Source organism: Chiloscyllium punctatum, chromosome 2, assembly GCF_047496795.1.
Source record: "Chiloscyllium punctatum isolate Juve2018m chromosome 2, sChiPun1.3, whole genome shotgun sequence".
Taxonomy (NCBI): Eukaryota; Metazoa; Chordata; class Chondrichthyes; order Orectolobiformes; family Hemiscylliidae; genus Chiloscyllium; species Chiloscyllium punctatum.
The window spans coordinates 134,567,036-134,581,026 of NC_092740.1; the positions used below are offsets into that span (position 1 = coordinate 134,567,036).

A 13,991-nucleotide genomic window follows, 5' to 3' on the forward strand; every position below is an offset into this window, starting at 1 on the left:
AGACACTTAGCTATACCGCCAACCTTTCTACTTATCCAGACAAATGTCCCCCAATTCATTCCAGTGGACTGCATTCGTATTCCAGCAGTGCTTTTATGCAATTAATTGTTAATTATTTTCTCTGTGTGTGTACTAACACTTTAAGAATCAGACAGTGCTTTCCAAATCCAAGATTGGAATTATGTCTTCCAAACTCCGAATGGATAGTTTGAAAAAAATTAGATATTCTATGCTCCCTTAAAAAATGGTATTGGAATTTTGCAAAAGTGAAAGCTGTTTCGGTTACAAATATTTGCAGTGTATAGTGGCAGCTCCTTTTAACTTTAAGACATTAAGATTTTAATGTTTCATGCGTATCACATTGCACGCCAGAAATGTACTTGTAAAATATTAACATTAATGCATCCATATTTTTCAGGTGCTCTGCATTGATTCTGAGGACAATTTTGTTTCGGTGGCTTAGGAAATCATTTGAGGACTTGGGTACAGAACTGCTTGGTCACTAGTTTCGATCAATTCAGATTGAGGTTAGTATTGCTTCTGTGAATAATATGCGAGGAATTCATGAGCATGTGAAACGAAACGCTTCTGAAATCTGTTAGAAATGAGCAGATCAATTTGTTTTCAACACTAACAAGAGAAAACGCAAAATGTGATTGGAGGGCTTTAAAAATCTTAAATCCGAGCTTGATCCTGCCAAATGGTCTATGTAAATAACTAAGCAAAACAAATTGTCGTTGCTCTTCCATTTTTATGTTTGTGAAGCAATTGTGGGAAGCCATTTCTGAATGCTCAAGTTAGTTCTCCCAGTCCAATGTGTTGAATTTGATCTTTGTAAGTTTTTTTTTGGTGTCTCAAAGTTTGTGTCTTTGCCTCTGTAGATGTAAATCCCTCAGGTAAGCATTAACAGGGAGCGTTCTATTTCAGCTGTCTGTTGAAATACTGCTGTTCTTTCCAAATTGTTCCATTGAGTTTCTTCTTCACATTTTGAAGCTGCAATTCAACCTAGAACTGAATGTACAATACAAGAATTTGGAGCAGAAGTAAACCAAATGACGTCTGTTTGCTTGAGCCTGCTCCACTATTTGATAAAATTGGGGTTGACCAAATTGTAGCATTTACTTGTTTGTCTGCCCCTATACCCTGTGATTCGTGACTGACAAGGAGGTCAATATAGCTTATCCTTTTAAAAAAAAAATCAGTGATCTTGCAATGGAGTGAATTCCACAAACTAACTATCCTCTGAGAGAAAAGAAAACGTTCCTTGTTTCTGTTTGCAATGAGATATCCCTTAATTTTAATCTGTGTTGCCTAGTCCTAGTCCCTTCACTAACAGAAAGTATTCTTTCAGCATCCACCCTGCCATGTACCTTGAGGATATTTGTAAGATCTTCGAAAAACTTCGATGCAATTCCAACCTGTTCTCATAAGATAATCACTTCTTCCCAGAGATCATCCAATTACATTTTCTTCATAATGTTTGATGCACTTATGCCTTTCCTTAAATAAGGGAACTAAAACTGTACATGTATCCCCAGATGTGGTCTCACCAAATCCCTGGACATTTCACTCACCATGCAATAATTGACAAATATTGTATTTGCTTCATAATCACTTGCTGTGTCTGCATGCTAATCTCTTGTGATTCATGAATCAGGCCTCTCAGATCTTTCTATTCTATGGAGTTCTGCAATCTCTCTTCATCAGCTAATTTTTTGCCTCAGTTTGCAAATCTCTTGTCACTTTGCCTTCAGCCATTAATACATAATGTACAAAATATGCAAAGTACAGTTGATTATTGAACAAGGGATTGATTTCTCTCTGAGATTTTCAAGAAGTGATTTGAAAATTTCCTCGTTAGAAGACTGGAGAAAATATGTTTCCTCAGCTGTACTTCAGGTACTTGTCCCATTAAGTTGACATGCTGGAACAGGTTCTAAACTATTCCAGTAAACGTGTTATGCAGTAAATGGATTTTAACTTTTCAACCAAGTCTTTGCATTGTGTTGTTTAATATTCAAGTGTCCCCTCATGTGCTGCAATAATACAATATAGGATTTACAAGAGGAGCAATTCAAATCTAGACCTTTGTATGAACTTGCTGCACATGCTTGCTTCCAAAAGACCAATCTGATCTTCTTTTTTATGTTGACTTATGTTTGTTCCTCAGCAATTATTTTGACATAAAACAAAGTAACAATGAAGTAATTTGGCACCTCAAATTCCCTTTTATTCCCCAGGTTTTTCTTTGGTCTCAACCATTTTCACCTTTCTTTTGGAATAGTCGGGAAAGGTGGGAATTAAAAGTTTTATTTTCTTCTGAGTTTTTAGTAGACGTAAGCATTTCTGCTGTTTGATTCAAGGAAAAATGTTTGGTATCATTTTCAGTTCAGTTCCTGGAATTTACTTGGTTCATCTATGGAAATGGTAATGTATTGTGATTAACCTCTAACGGAAATCCTTATACAATGAGAAGAATGGAAAAACAATTTGGTTCAATCAGTTTGAATGAGAGACAAAATTGACTGTTCGGTATTTGTGATTGACCTGATGTACCAACAACTGGTTTGATTGATTCGTTTTTATTATGTCATGAGATGACCTGTTCGATCACATCCTCCCTGTTTCAATATGAGATTGTTTTGTTAAATGAAAACCATTGCACCACGCTGCTTTTAAACTATTGAGCACTGATATCTTATGCAAAATACTGAGAAACTGATTCGCCTTTCTGAGCAGATTTCTTTCCTTCTTTGTCCCTTAGCGTAAGTCATTTATGATTTTGATTTTCTTCTGGTCACTGAGGCACTATTGTCTTCAACAAAGAATTCAATGTATTCTTGTCATCAATTTTTCATGTAAATCAGTGGAAATTCTTTCTATAAATATCAGTCTTTGAATTAGTCTTCAAATACCACTGGGTATGACACAAACAATAAATACGAAATGAATTAACTGAACTTTTGATCAAAAAGGGTCTAAGAGAGGCAGTGGCTCTGGAATAAGCATTGCTTTTTCATGGAACAAGATATGATGGTTGCTTTTTCTGAGAACAAGATATGTGGCATTTTGTCGCAGAAAGGAGGAGATGTGGAGGGAAATTTATGACACCATCTTACTTTCTCCCCTTGAAAGCTGCTCATTGCATTTGCTTTTATTTTGGCAGGGTAATAGGGTAAATAAGTTCTCTATGCCTAAATCAACAGGATTCAAACCAGTGCAGACATCAATGCACTTCCCTTGCTAATACAACTATCTCCTATGGGATTCCTGTATTTAATAGAAATCTTTAATGTGATGTTGCAACGGGTAAAAACAAAGTTGATTTTACTCATCTACTATTGAGCAGCTTTCCGTCATTTCTGCAGGTTCAGTGAGCTTAAAAAGTGGTTTTGTTTTCCCCTTTTCTCTTTGGCCCAGCTCATAACCAATTTCATTCAGCAATGGAACGGGCAATGTCTCTGCAACTCACTATCTTTACCAGGCTCTCTCGCTCACAACATGACTGAGAAAGTGGATATCTCATGCAGTGATATGGGAAATAGAGTGTCAAAAGTGTGTAGAACCTGGACTGAAAAAGGCAGTGACTGAGGCATGGAGGATGTGAATAGAATGAGAAAGGGACCACAACATTTATTGACATATTCCTGTTCCTTTTTCTTGCTTCATCACCACTTTTGTAATTTTATCATTGCCCTCCTACTTTATCACAGATGGTTTATTTTATCCTCTGCTCCCTCTCTTTTTGAGTCTTGGAACTTGCTTAAAATGCGGATAATTTTTGTCAGCATTACCAAATGGTAACAACTTAAATCTAACCTCTGCTTATCTTTCAGCAGATCAAGCAACATCTCTCAAGTGTTTAGTGTTCAGTGTTTTAAAGATAGTTCATTACTTCTGCATTATAATTTATAATGCATCTTGACTGGTTTGAAAAATATGCCAAGTAATGAAATTGGTCTCTAACAATGTTGCAAAATGCACATTAACATATTTGGTCATCCATATTGCACCATACCTAGTTTTCTAATATACAAAAGTCTGGAAGTGAAAGTCACGTAGGCTGTGAAATAGGCTACCAATTATTTAATCATCTATTTGCACTATCCATGAGAAATGACTTTATTTTGGTGTGATGTTGATATTGGGCAAGTCCTCTGTCTCCATGTTGGGATCCTGCAGATGTCTTGATGCATGGACCTATGTGCTAATTGTCTGGGAAATTTGGACTTCTGATGTGCTGTTCCCCTGCAGCCTGAGACATTCCATGAATGTCTGTGGCCCTGAGCTTAGAGTCAGAGACTTCAGACTATCCAAGGTACTAAGTGGGTAATTACCCAGAAAATGTTAAGTTTCAACTAGGTTGAAACCTAATCAACCTCTAACCCCAGTCTCAAACACCTCCCATAACCCGTATACCTTCCGCTATCTTACCCTGTTTTTCCCTCTGGTTTTAAAAGTGATGGGTAGGCTTTGCTTGGCTTAGATGGTACTTTTTTTTTCTAATTGAATCAGAAAGATGTAAGTTCATGCTCCATTCACTATTTGAAGCTTTCCAGTGGTTTCTTGACCTAATGTTTAACATGGTCCATATTTTGGAAGTAAACCAACTAGATTGTTTATTCCTTTTTGGTTGTAGGACCTTATTATGAGCAAATTGGCTTTACCTTCAAACAGTGGCCACATCTATGCAGGGTCCTGAGGAACATAAAAGGTGCTCTATAATTGCAGGTTCTTGCTATTCTATGTGATATTTTTCAAAATCTGCAAAATAGACATTTTGAATGAAAGCTTGTGAAATTAATTTTAACCTTGCAAAAGTCTGCATGAGTCTCCTTGGGTTGAAATTTGTTGCGACACTTTCATTCCATGGGATTATAAAGTGATGCTTGCTGCCTGGAACTGACACTTCGTAGAAAGAGTAGCCATTAGGACATGCAGCTTTGCACTATCATTGTCACCTTCAGAGTAGGAGAGTGAAGTGAAATGGATATACTGGAGTTTTTCTTTCACTATCTTTGACAGCAAGAGAATTCTTGCACAGAGCATTTCCTCCTGAGATTTCATGGATGGGTTATCTAATGTGCTTGGTCTGCACTGAGCTTTCTTTGGCGTCTTTGCCCTCCACAAATTTCGATGTTCACGCTAATCTGGATAAAATATATATGTGGAGAATGTGAAAAAAAAAGTAAAATTCCACAATGTGCAATACATTTGTTCCTGTCTAACAATGGAAAAGATGGGTTTATGTTTTTGGTCGAAATCCTTTGGTCAGAATTTGGCAATCAGACCAGCTTCTTTGGACAACTGAATAAAATGTGGTGAATCGGGATTAAAAAAGACATGTGTGAGAGTTGACGTACATATGTTGATTTTGTTCACGCAATGCAAGCATCCTGGATTTATTGTCCAAACCTAGTTGCTGATGAGGTGGTGGTTGGGGTGACATACTTTCTCAAAGTGCTGCAGCTCACAGAGTTTAACCATATGTTCAGTGCAGCTAGAGAGTTCATGAATTTTGACCCAGTACTCCAGTACTTGAAATGCTAAACTCCTTGTCAACACCAAGCCAATTGAGTTGAGAAGGAGGAAAATTACTTTTATATTGGCAGAGCATGAGGCACAAGGTCCAGCATCCTAATCGGAGGGAATTTTCATCCCCAAAAGACAATCTTTCACATAAATGACTTTAAGGATGGAGTGCTTTTTATTTATGAGGTGAAAGTGATGACTGCAGATGCTGAAGATTAGTCAAGGGTGAGATGCTGGAAAGCACAGTTGGTCAGGCAACATCCAAAGGGCTTTTGCCTGAAACATCGATTCTCCTGCTTCTCGGATGCTGCCTGACCTGCTGTGCTTTTCCAGCACCACACTCTCGACTGCTTTTTATCTATCTTTGTTGAGGTCTTGTGAGGCTTGTTTTTCAGTTCCTTAATACCATGTTATACATATATAAGTTAGCTCGTTAGGCTGAAAGGTTTGTTTTCAGACGTTTCATCACCATGACTAGGTAACATCATCAGTGAGAGTTTGCGGTGAAGCTCCTGTGGTATGTCCTGCCTCTCTATTTGTAGGTATATTTAGAAGTATAACAAATTTACATACTTATCATCAACATGAGCTACAAATCTTCTCAAAAATCGCTAACCATGTTATACTGTTACCTGTAGACAAGCTGATTGATAACTTAGGCAATGGTAGCATTTCACATTGAACTATATCATTTCAGGTTTGACTGTTTACAGTACCTTGCCTGGTGGCATCATAAGTTACAGCTTCTGTCACTGTGGTTACAGTCAATGCCATCCAATGGAATTGGAAGTTGCAATTGTGGAACTCTGTCTTCAGCGATGAAGGAGTTAATTTCAAGATAGCCCATGAGCTGACTGCATAAACTGTTCTCTGAAAGCAACACAGCTTCACAGAATAATGAACATTTACTTGGTATGCACTTTTCAAAAGAACTGTTGTATGGTGTAAGTCTAATAGGAGATGATAGCTAATTCGAAAATACTTCACTGTGCAGCACCATCTGCTGCCTCCAGAGAATACATGAGTCATGTGACCATGACCTGGCCAGTCCACATTCAAGCTAGGGTACGCCCTCATAAAAGCTACATCCACTGAAGTAAAATGGCAGTGCAGCTGTAACCTTCAAGAAAAACTCACTCCCCAGTTCAGTGATTTGAGATGAGGAGGGGACTGACTGTCTGCAGCATGATTGTACAATGGAAATGTCTCGAAGCCTCTTGGTTCATTGTTATTCAGCATGAGAGTATGTTGGCACATAGATGATCTCCACTGTAAATTATGCACAGTTTACATGGGAATCTCATTAAATCCCTAAAATCAGAAATGGTTGGTTTAATTTGTAATAGTGTCATGTGTTTTAGACGATTTTGAATGCACTTATTTCCCCTCCATTGAGTTTCAGACACTGACGTAGCAAAGGAAGAATGTGCAGGTGTCATTCTTTGTTACAGATTAACTCTTGGAGAAGGTAGAAAGCAACAGCTGTTGTGTACTTCAGATTCCTTTTTGGTTAATTGTTTTTTTAATGGGACACTACTTCAGGGAGATGCCTTTGTGATGGAACTTCCTTGAAAGAGCACAGCTTGTACTTTGGAGAATATATTCCTGATCTCAACATTGACTGAACTAACTCTTCAAATGAGCATCTTTCCCTGGCTCTCCTCCTTTGGTGTACATAGAACATGGAACATTACAGCTCAGTACAGGCCCTTTGGCCCTCTGTGGCTTGGTTACAGCTCATAGATGCATAATGAAGCCTATGCTTTTTTGTCATTTGCACATTTGTCTGAGGGAGAAAATTATTTCAAATTGGTTGTGGTTCGGGAATACTAGGTAACTTAGATTGTTACCATCCGAGGTCATTTTCTCATTGATTTTATCCATGAACTGATTTATGTCAAATTTGATGGTTTTCTAATTATGGGTCCTTTTTTCAAGTTGAATATTACATGTTACTTAAGCATCAATGTAGTAATCATGTCAAAGGAATTTTTCTGACCCATTTACAGGCTTGATCTGCCATTCGTGAAACACTCCCTTCTCGTCTGCATCAGCAGAACTTCGCAAAAAATATTCCATAGCCATGGTTCATACATAGTTAGTGGTTCATACAGAACTGGGGAAGAATCCTTAAAAAAGGAACACTCTGAAAAAGCTGGAATATTGCAAGTGTGCCGAAGGCTATTATTTGGATTGAGGTTTTATTTTTGTAATGTGACATCATTCACAAGCTGTGAGTGTTTCACTCACTGCTGTCCCCCATTCCCCAAGGCCTTTCCAGCACAATACATTCCATATTAAAGTCAATGCACAGTGCATCAGCAAAAAAATTCAGCACTGACCAAAGATCGCGTTGTGTCTGTAGACATACATGAACCAGTGTAATTCTGAACATTGTGACATCTGGCTTGTTGAAAGGATTTTGCTTGGTAGATTAAATAAATGGTAGTCAGCTATCCTGTGAATGTTGACTGAATATCAAGTTTGTTTCACTCTTGCTTTGATAATTCAGATAGCTTTCCCAACTCATCTGAGCACATTTTCCTTTTTGGTGTTCCATCTTTTTTGAAAAAAGAAGGTACTATTGCCTTACTATCTACTGAGCGAACTGGCGTTTGATCTAGCTGTTCTTTTTAACTATTGCCTCTATCCTTATTATGCCGTTCTTCGCCATGAGTACTCCAAAACAGTGCCCATCTTTCTTGTTAGTCAATCTCTCAAGAGTAACATGTTGTATAAGCTTTTAAAGTAACAAACATATTTCACTGAAGCATAATTGATTAAAAAAAAACATATCAGCTACGTCAGGTATTAAGTCAAATAAGCAAAAGCCTGGTCAGAAAAGCAAGTTTTAAGAAAGTATTAAAGGAGGAAGGTAAGATGTAAGGAAGGCAAGATGTATGGAAGGCATAGGCAACTGAAAGCTGGGCCACAAATAGCAAGGTGATTAAAATCAGCAATGCTCAAAAGCTCAGTATTGGATGAATGCAGGCATCTCCAATGATCCTGAAACCGAAAAAGTGTGCAAAAGTAGGGAGGGGTCAGGTCATGGAGGGTTTCACTTCTGAACTGTTTTAACTGAAGTCATGAACTGTTTGAGTGTCCTGACTATGCTGTTGCCCTCTCCGCAGTGTCAAGCACTGCTAACCATTCTGGTCTCCATCAGCACTTTCCTTGGTTGGCCATCACCTGTGCTTATCAGACAGTGACTACTAATTTGCAGCAATTTTTTTTGTTCCACTCTACACTACTTCTTTGGAAGTCTGCCCAGAATTTATTGTTCTTTTTTGTGGTGATATCTATTTGACGTCAGTAATGAGTGCCTTTCATAAGCTTAAGCTGTTCCTCAGCCTAAAGAAAAATGAAATACAACAGCTAATTTATAATGTGTAAGTTTTGTAAACAGCATGATAATGACCATGCAAGTTAATTTTGGTGTTGATTGAGGCGTTGACATTAGCCAGAATGGTATCCATGTAAATGCTGGTGACTGCCAACTTTGTGTGTTCAATGTCTTTCTCCCTTTCCTTTTGGACAAGCCATAAGTGTCTTCTTATTGAACTCTGATCATGGTTTTCGCCACCACCCTTTTGAGACTATTCTTGACCCTGCCCACTTCCGCTGGGAGATCAAAAGCTTTATCTATGTACTCCCCTGATAATTAGACCACAAGAAAAAGGAACAGGAGGCCATTCAGCACCTCCAGCCTCCTCTGCCATTCAATAAGATCATGGTTGATCTGACAGTCCTTATGTCCACTTGCCTCTGCTTTCCGCATGATCCTTGATTCCCTGACTGATCAAGAATATGTTTATTTCAGCCTAAGTGTTCACTACCTGTCTGTGGCACAGAGTTTCAAAGACAATCATCCTCTGAGAAAAGAAATTCCTCTTCATCTCAGTCTTAAATGGGCATCTCTTAATTCTGATGCCCCCTGGTCTTAGATTCTTCCATGAAGGGAAACATTCTCTCAACATTTATCCTGTCAAGCCCCTTAAGAATCCTATATGTTTCAATGAGATCACCTCTCATTCTTCTAAAGTCCAGTGAGTAGCATCCCAACCTGTTCGACCTTTGCTCACAGTGGGAAAACTGTGGAAATATGGGGAGTATGAGAAGAAATTCAGATGCCAGTCCTGGCTGGAAGATATTGATGCAGATACACCACTGAGATACCCAGACCAAGGATCATCCTTCTCTGAACTGTGTCCAATGAAATCATATCTCTCCTTAAATAAGGGGAGCAAAACTGCTCACAGTGCCCCACATGTGGTCTGATCAGTTCCTTGTGCAGTTACAGTAGGACTTCCCTGCTCTTACACTCCAAATCTCTAGAAATGGGGGCCAATATTCCATTCACCAATTAGTTGATCTTTCAGAATAAATTGTTCTTGCACCTGCAAAACACTGCCAAGAGATGTATTTGTTACTGCGTTATTGAACCACTGCATTTCCTAATGGTTCCCTGTTAGGGATTTTAGGTTAGGAATTTCATGATATGGAACTGGCAACTATGATTGAACAGTACTGTGTGGCCAAATCAGGGTGGTTTGTAATTTGGAGATGACATTGTTCAAAATTGGTGCTGTTTTCACTCTTGGGGGTCACGGGGAGAAACGAGCAGTTAAAATAAACTTGGTGAGTTGCTAATATAGTAAATGTTGATTGCAATCATGGAATGCCTGCAGAAGGATTATGTTTCAGTAGGGTTGGAATCCAGAGGACCACTTTTCTCTGTCAGGTAAACAATAATGTTGTGTTGCTGTAGCAGGAGGTGAGTTTTCCAAAATGTATCTCAGTGAACCTTGTAGCTGGAAATCTGTTTTAAGGCTGAGGCCAACTCATTCATTGTGAGGTATCCAACATCCACTCTGATATTAGGCTATTGTAATGCCATTCCTGATGAAGGGCTTTTGCCTGAAACGTCGATTTTTCTGCTCCTTAGATGCTACCTGACCTGCTGTGTTTTTCCAGCACCACTCTAATCTTAACTCTAATCTCCAGCATCTGCAGTACCTGCTTCTGTCCATTATAATGACATGGTCTATCCAGTTAGTGCTTTGGTTCATGTTGTCCTTCCTTTTCCACCAGAAGGTGATAATGGAGAATCTGGTGATGGCAGTGCTGTTGAAGGTCACTGACAATGGTTATATCTTTTCCCATTCGAAGTATTTATTCATTGTTTGCTACTTAGCTTGAGCTGGAAGCATCATTAGGAGGACCATGAGGAACTCCTGCAGTAACTGCTTCAAGATTCATAATCTGTGCCTCACAATTATCAAGGCTGACATTCTTTTTACCATCATAAAATTTTCAACCTCCGGGCTCTATCTCCATCCAGAACATGCTTTATTTACAAATCATTCCATAACCATGTTCTACTTTGAGTTGATAGCCATCTGTTCCTTTGGTTGAAACCGATTATTCTTTCATATCTGGTGTACTACATTACTTACTCATCCAGCTTTTGCATTTGATTTGCAGAAGTGCCTGTTTTCTAGAATTGTAAATTCTCCTTTCTAAAATATTCTCAAAAGCTACCACTTCGACAATGCCTTTTAGTCCTTTGAATAATCTCCCTTCATATGCCATTTCTTTTTGACATTCATTGATGCTTTGCTGTGTTCAAAATGTCACACCCTTACTATTCCCTTTGTTATAATGTTGATACTTGCCTGATTTCCAAGTATGTGGAAATATGTACATTCTATTTTACACTTATTTTTCTTTCCCTGCAGCATGATTGCAGTGAGAATGGGTTTCATAAAAGCATCACAACTGAAAATAGGAACAGGAGTAAGCCATTTGGCTTTCCAAGGCTTCTGTGCCATTCAGTGTGATCATGGCTGATCACCCATTTTAATACCCCGTTCCCGTTTTCTTCCCATGTACCTTTAACCCTAAGAACTATACCTAACTCCTGCTTGAAAATATTCAATATTTTGGCCTCACCGATGTCTGTGTCAGAGAATTCGACAGACTCTGGGTGAAGAAATTTCTCCTCATCTCAGTCCTAAAGGTGGTAAAAACAATGACTTTAGATGCTGGAAACCAGATTCTGGATTAATGGTGCTGGAAGAGCACAGCAGTTCAGGCAGCATCCAAGGAGCTTCGAAACCGACGTTTCGGGCAAAAGACCTTCATCAGGAATTGCAAATCAGTCCTAAAGGGCCTCCTCTTTATCCTTAGATTGTGACCTCTGGTTCTAGATAGTCTGGTCATCAGGAACATTCTTTCTGTCTTTAGCTAGCTCGAATTTCATAGGTTTCTGTGAGAGCCATCTCATTATTGTATACATGTGTGTGTGTGTGTGTGTGTGTGTGCGCGCGCGCACGCGCGCACACACACACACTTGTCAATATATCACCATTTAGATATTAATCTGCCTTCCTGTTTTTGCTCCAGTGGATTACCTTACATTTATCCACATGTGACTAAATCTCCAGAGCAATTGCCCACTCAGCCAAATTGTCCAAATCACACTGAAACATCTCTGTGCCCACATCTCAGTTTACCCTCCCTCCTTGCTATATATCGCCTGACAATTTGATGATATGCATTTAGTTCACTCATCAAGGTTAGATCTCATGGAATACAGTGATAACCAGCCATTTGGATACAGAACTGGCTCGAAGGTAGAAGACAGATGGTGATGGTGGAGGGTTACCTTTTAGACTGTGAGGCCTGTGACCAGTGGTGTGCTATAACGATCGGTGCGGGGTCCACTGCTTTTTGTCACTTTTATAAATGATTTGGATGTGCAGATAGGAGGTATAGTTAGTAAGTTTGCAGATGACACCAAAATTGGAGGTGTAGTGGACAGCAAAGAAGGTTATCTCACTGTCCAACAGGATCTTGACCACTTGGGCCAATGGGCTGAGGAGTGGAAGATGGAGTTTAATTCAGAAAAATGTGAGGTGCTGCATTTTGGGAAAGCAAACCAGAGCAGGACTTAGTGAGAAGGCCATGGGAAGTGTTCCTGAACAAAGAGACCTTGGAGTGCAGGTTCATAATTCCTTGAATTTGGAGTTGCGGGTAGATAGGATAGCAAAGAAGGTGTTTGGCATGCTTTTCTTCATTGGACAGAGCATTGAGTATAGGAGTTGGGACATCATGTTGCGGCTGTACAGGACATTAGTTAGGCCACTTTTGGAGTATTGTGTGCAATTCTGGTCTCCTTCCTATCAAAAGGATGTTGTGAAACTTGAAAGAGTTCAGAAAAATTTGAGGATGTTGCCAGAGTTGGATGGTTTGAGCTATAGGGAGAGGCTGAATAGGCTGGAGCTGTTTTCCATGGAGCGTCAGAGGCTCAGCGGTGACTTTATAGGGGTTTATAAAATCATGAGGGCCATGGATAGGGTAAATGGACAAAGTCTTTTCCCTGGGTTGGGGGCATCCAGAACCAGAGTGAGAGGAGAAAGATTTAAAAGGGAACAAAGGGGTAATTTTTTTCCACACAGAGGGGGCTGTGTATATAGAATGGGCTACCAGAGGAAGTGGTGGAGTCTGGTACAGTTTCAGCATTTAAAAGGCAACTGGATGGGTATCTGAATAAGAAGAGTTTAGAGGGATATGAGCCAAGTGCTGGCAAATGGTAATAGATTAGGTTAGGCTATCTGATCGGCGTGGATGAGTTGGACTGAAGGGTCTATTTCTGTGCTGTACATCTCTGATGACATGACTCTATCTAATTCCTTAATATATGTTGTGAATAGCTAGGGTTCAAGCACTGATCCTTGGGGTACACTTGGTCACTTAGTAACTACTGTTTCTGTCATTTTTGCCAATCAGTTCTCTAACTAGTACACTACTCGCAGAAACAATGACATCACTCTCCACCTTAATGAAGAATTCTGTGTTATTATGGTTCCGCTTTCCCCAAGGGTCTCACACAACTACATTGCCAATTATTCCTTTCTCATTGCACAGCACCCAGTCTAGGATGCTGTGCTGTCTAGTTGGTGCCTCAATGTATTGATCCAGAAAACCATCTTGTAGACTGGATTTCCTCCTGTGAGGTATTGTTACTGATTTGATTTGCTAAAATATATATGCAGATTAATGTTGCCTTTAAATGGAGCTGTATATTTATTGCTTGCACCTCTAATTTTCTGTTTAATGCTTCCCCAATACTACCATTACAGTTTGGAGTTCTATAAACAGCTCCGATTACCATTTTCTGTCCATTAGTGCTTTTAAGCTCTAGCCATACAGATTCCGTTTCACTGTAGCTAATATTCCTTCCTCACTATTGCATTAATGTCCTTTTTAACTGATAATGCTACCCACTTGCTTCTCCTGTTTGTCTGCCCTTCCTAAAAAGTGAATTCCCCTGATTTTTAGTTCCCATTCCTGGTCACCCTGAATCCATGTCTTTGTAAACCCTATTAGATCATTCCTGTTTATGTCTATTTGTACAACAAATTCATCCACTTTATTGCAAATGCTCCATGCATTAA

The 13,991-nt window shown here is 39.2% G+C and overlaps 1 protein-coding gene across 15 annotated transcripts in view; it reads left to right on the top strand.

Annotated features, from left to right (window-relative positions):
* The window catches only part of LOC140490074 (adhesion G protein-coupled receptor L3-like), a 652,730-nt gene that overhangs the window by 131,935 nt on the left and 506,804 nt on the right, over positions 1 to 13,991 (top strand). For all 15 annotated transcript variants that reach the window (XM_072589074.1, XM_072589083.1, XM_072589073.1 and 12 more), the window contains exon 2: positions 419 to 527. The gene's annotated coding sequence lies outside the window, so the exon portion shown is untranslated. The remainder of the gene's footprint in view (positions 1 to 418; positions 528 to 13,991) is intronic.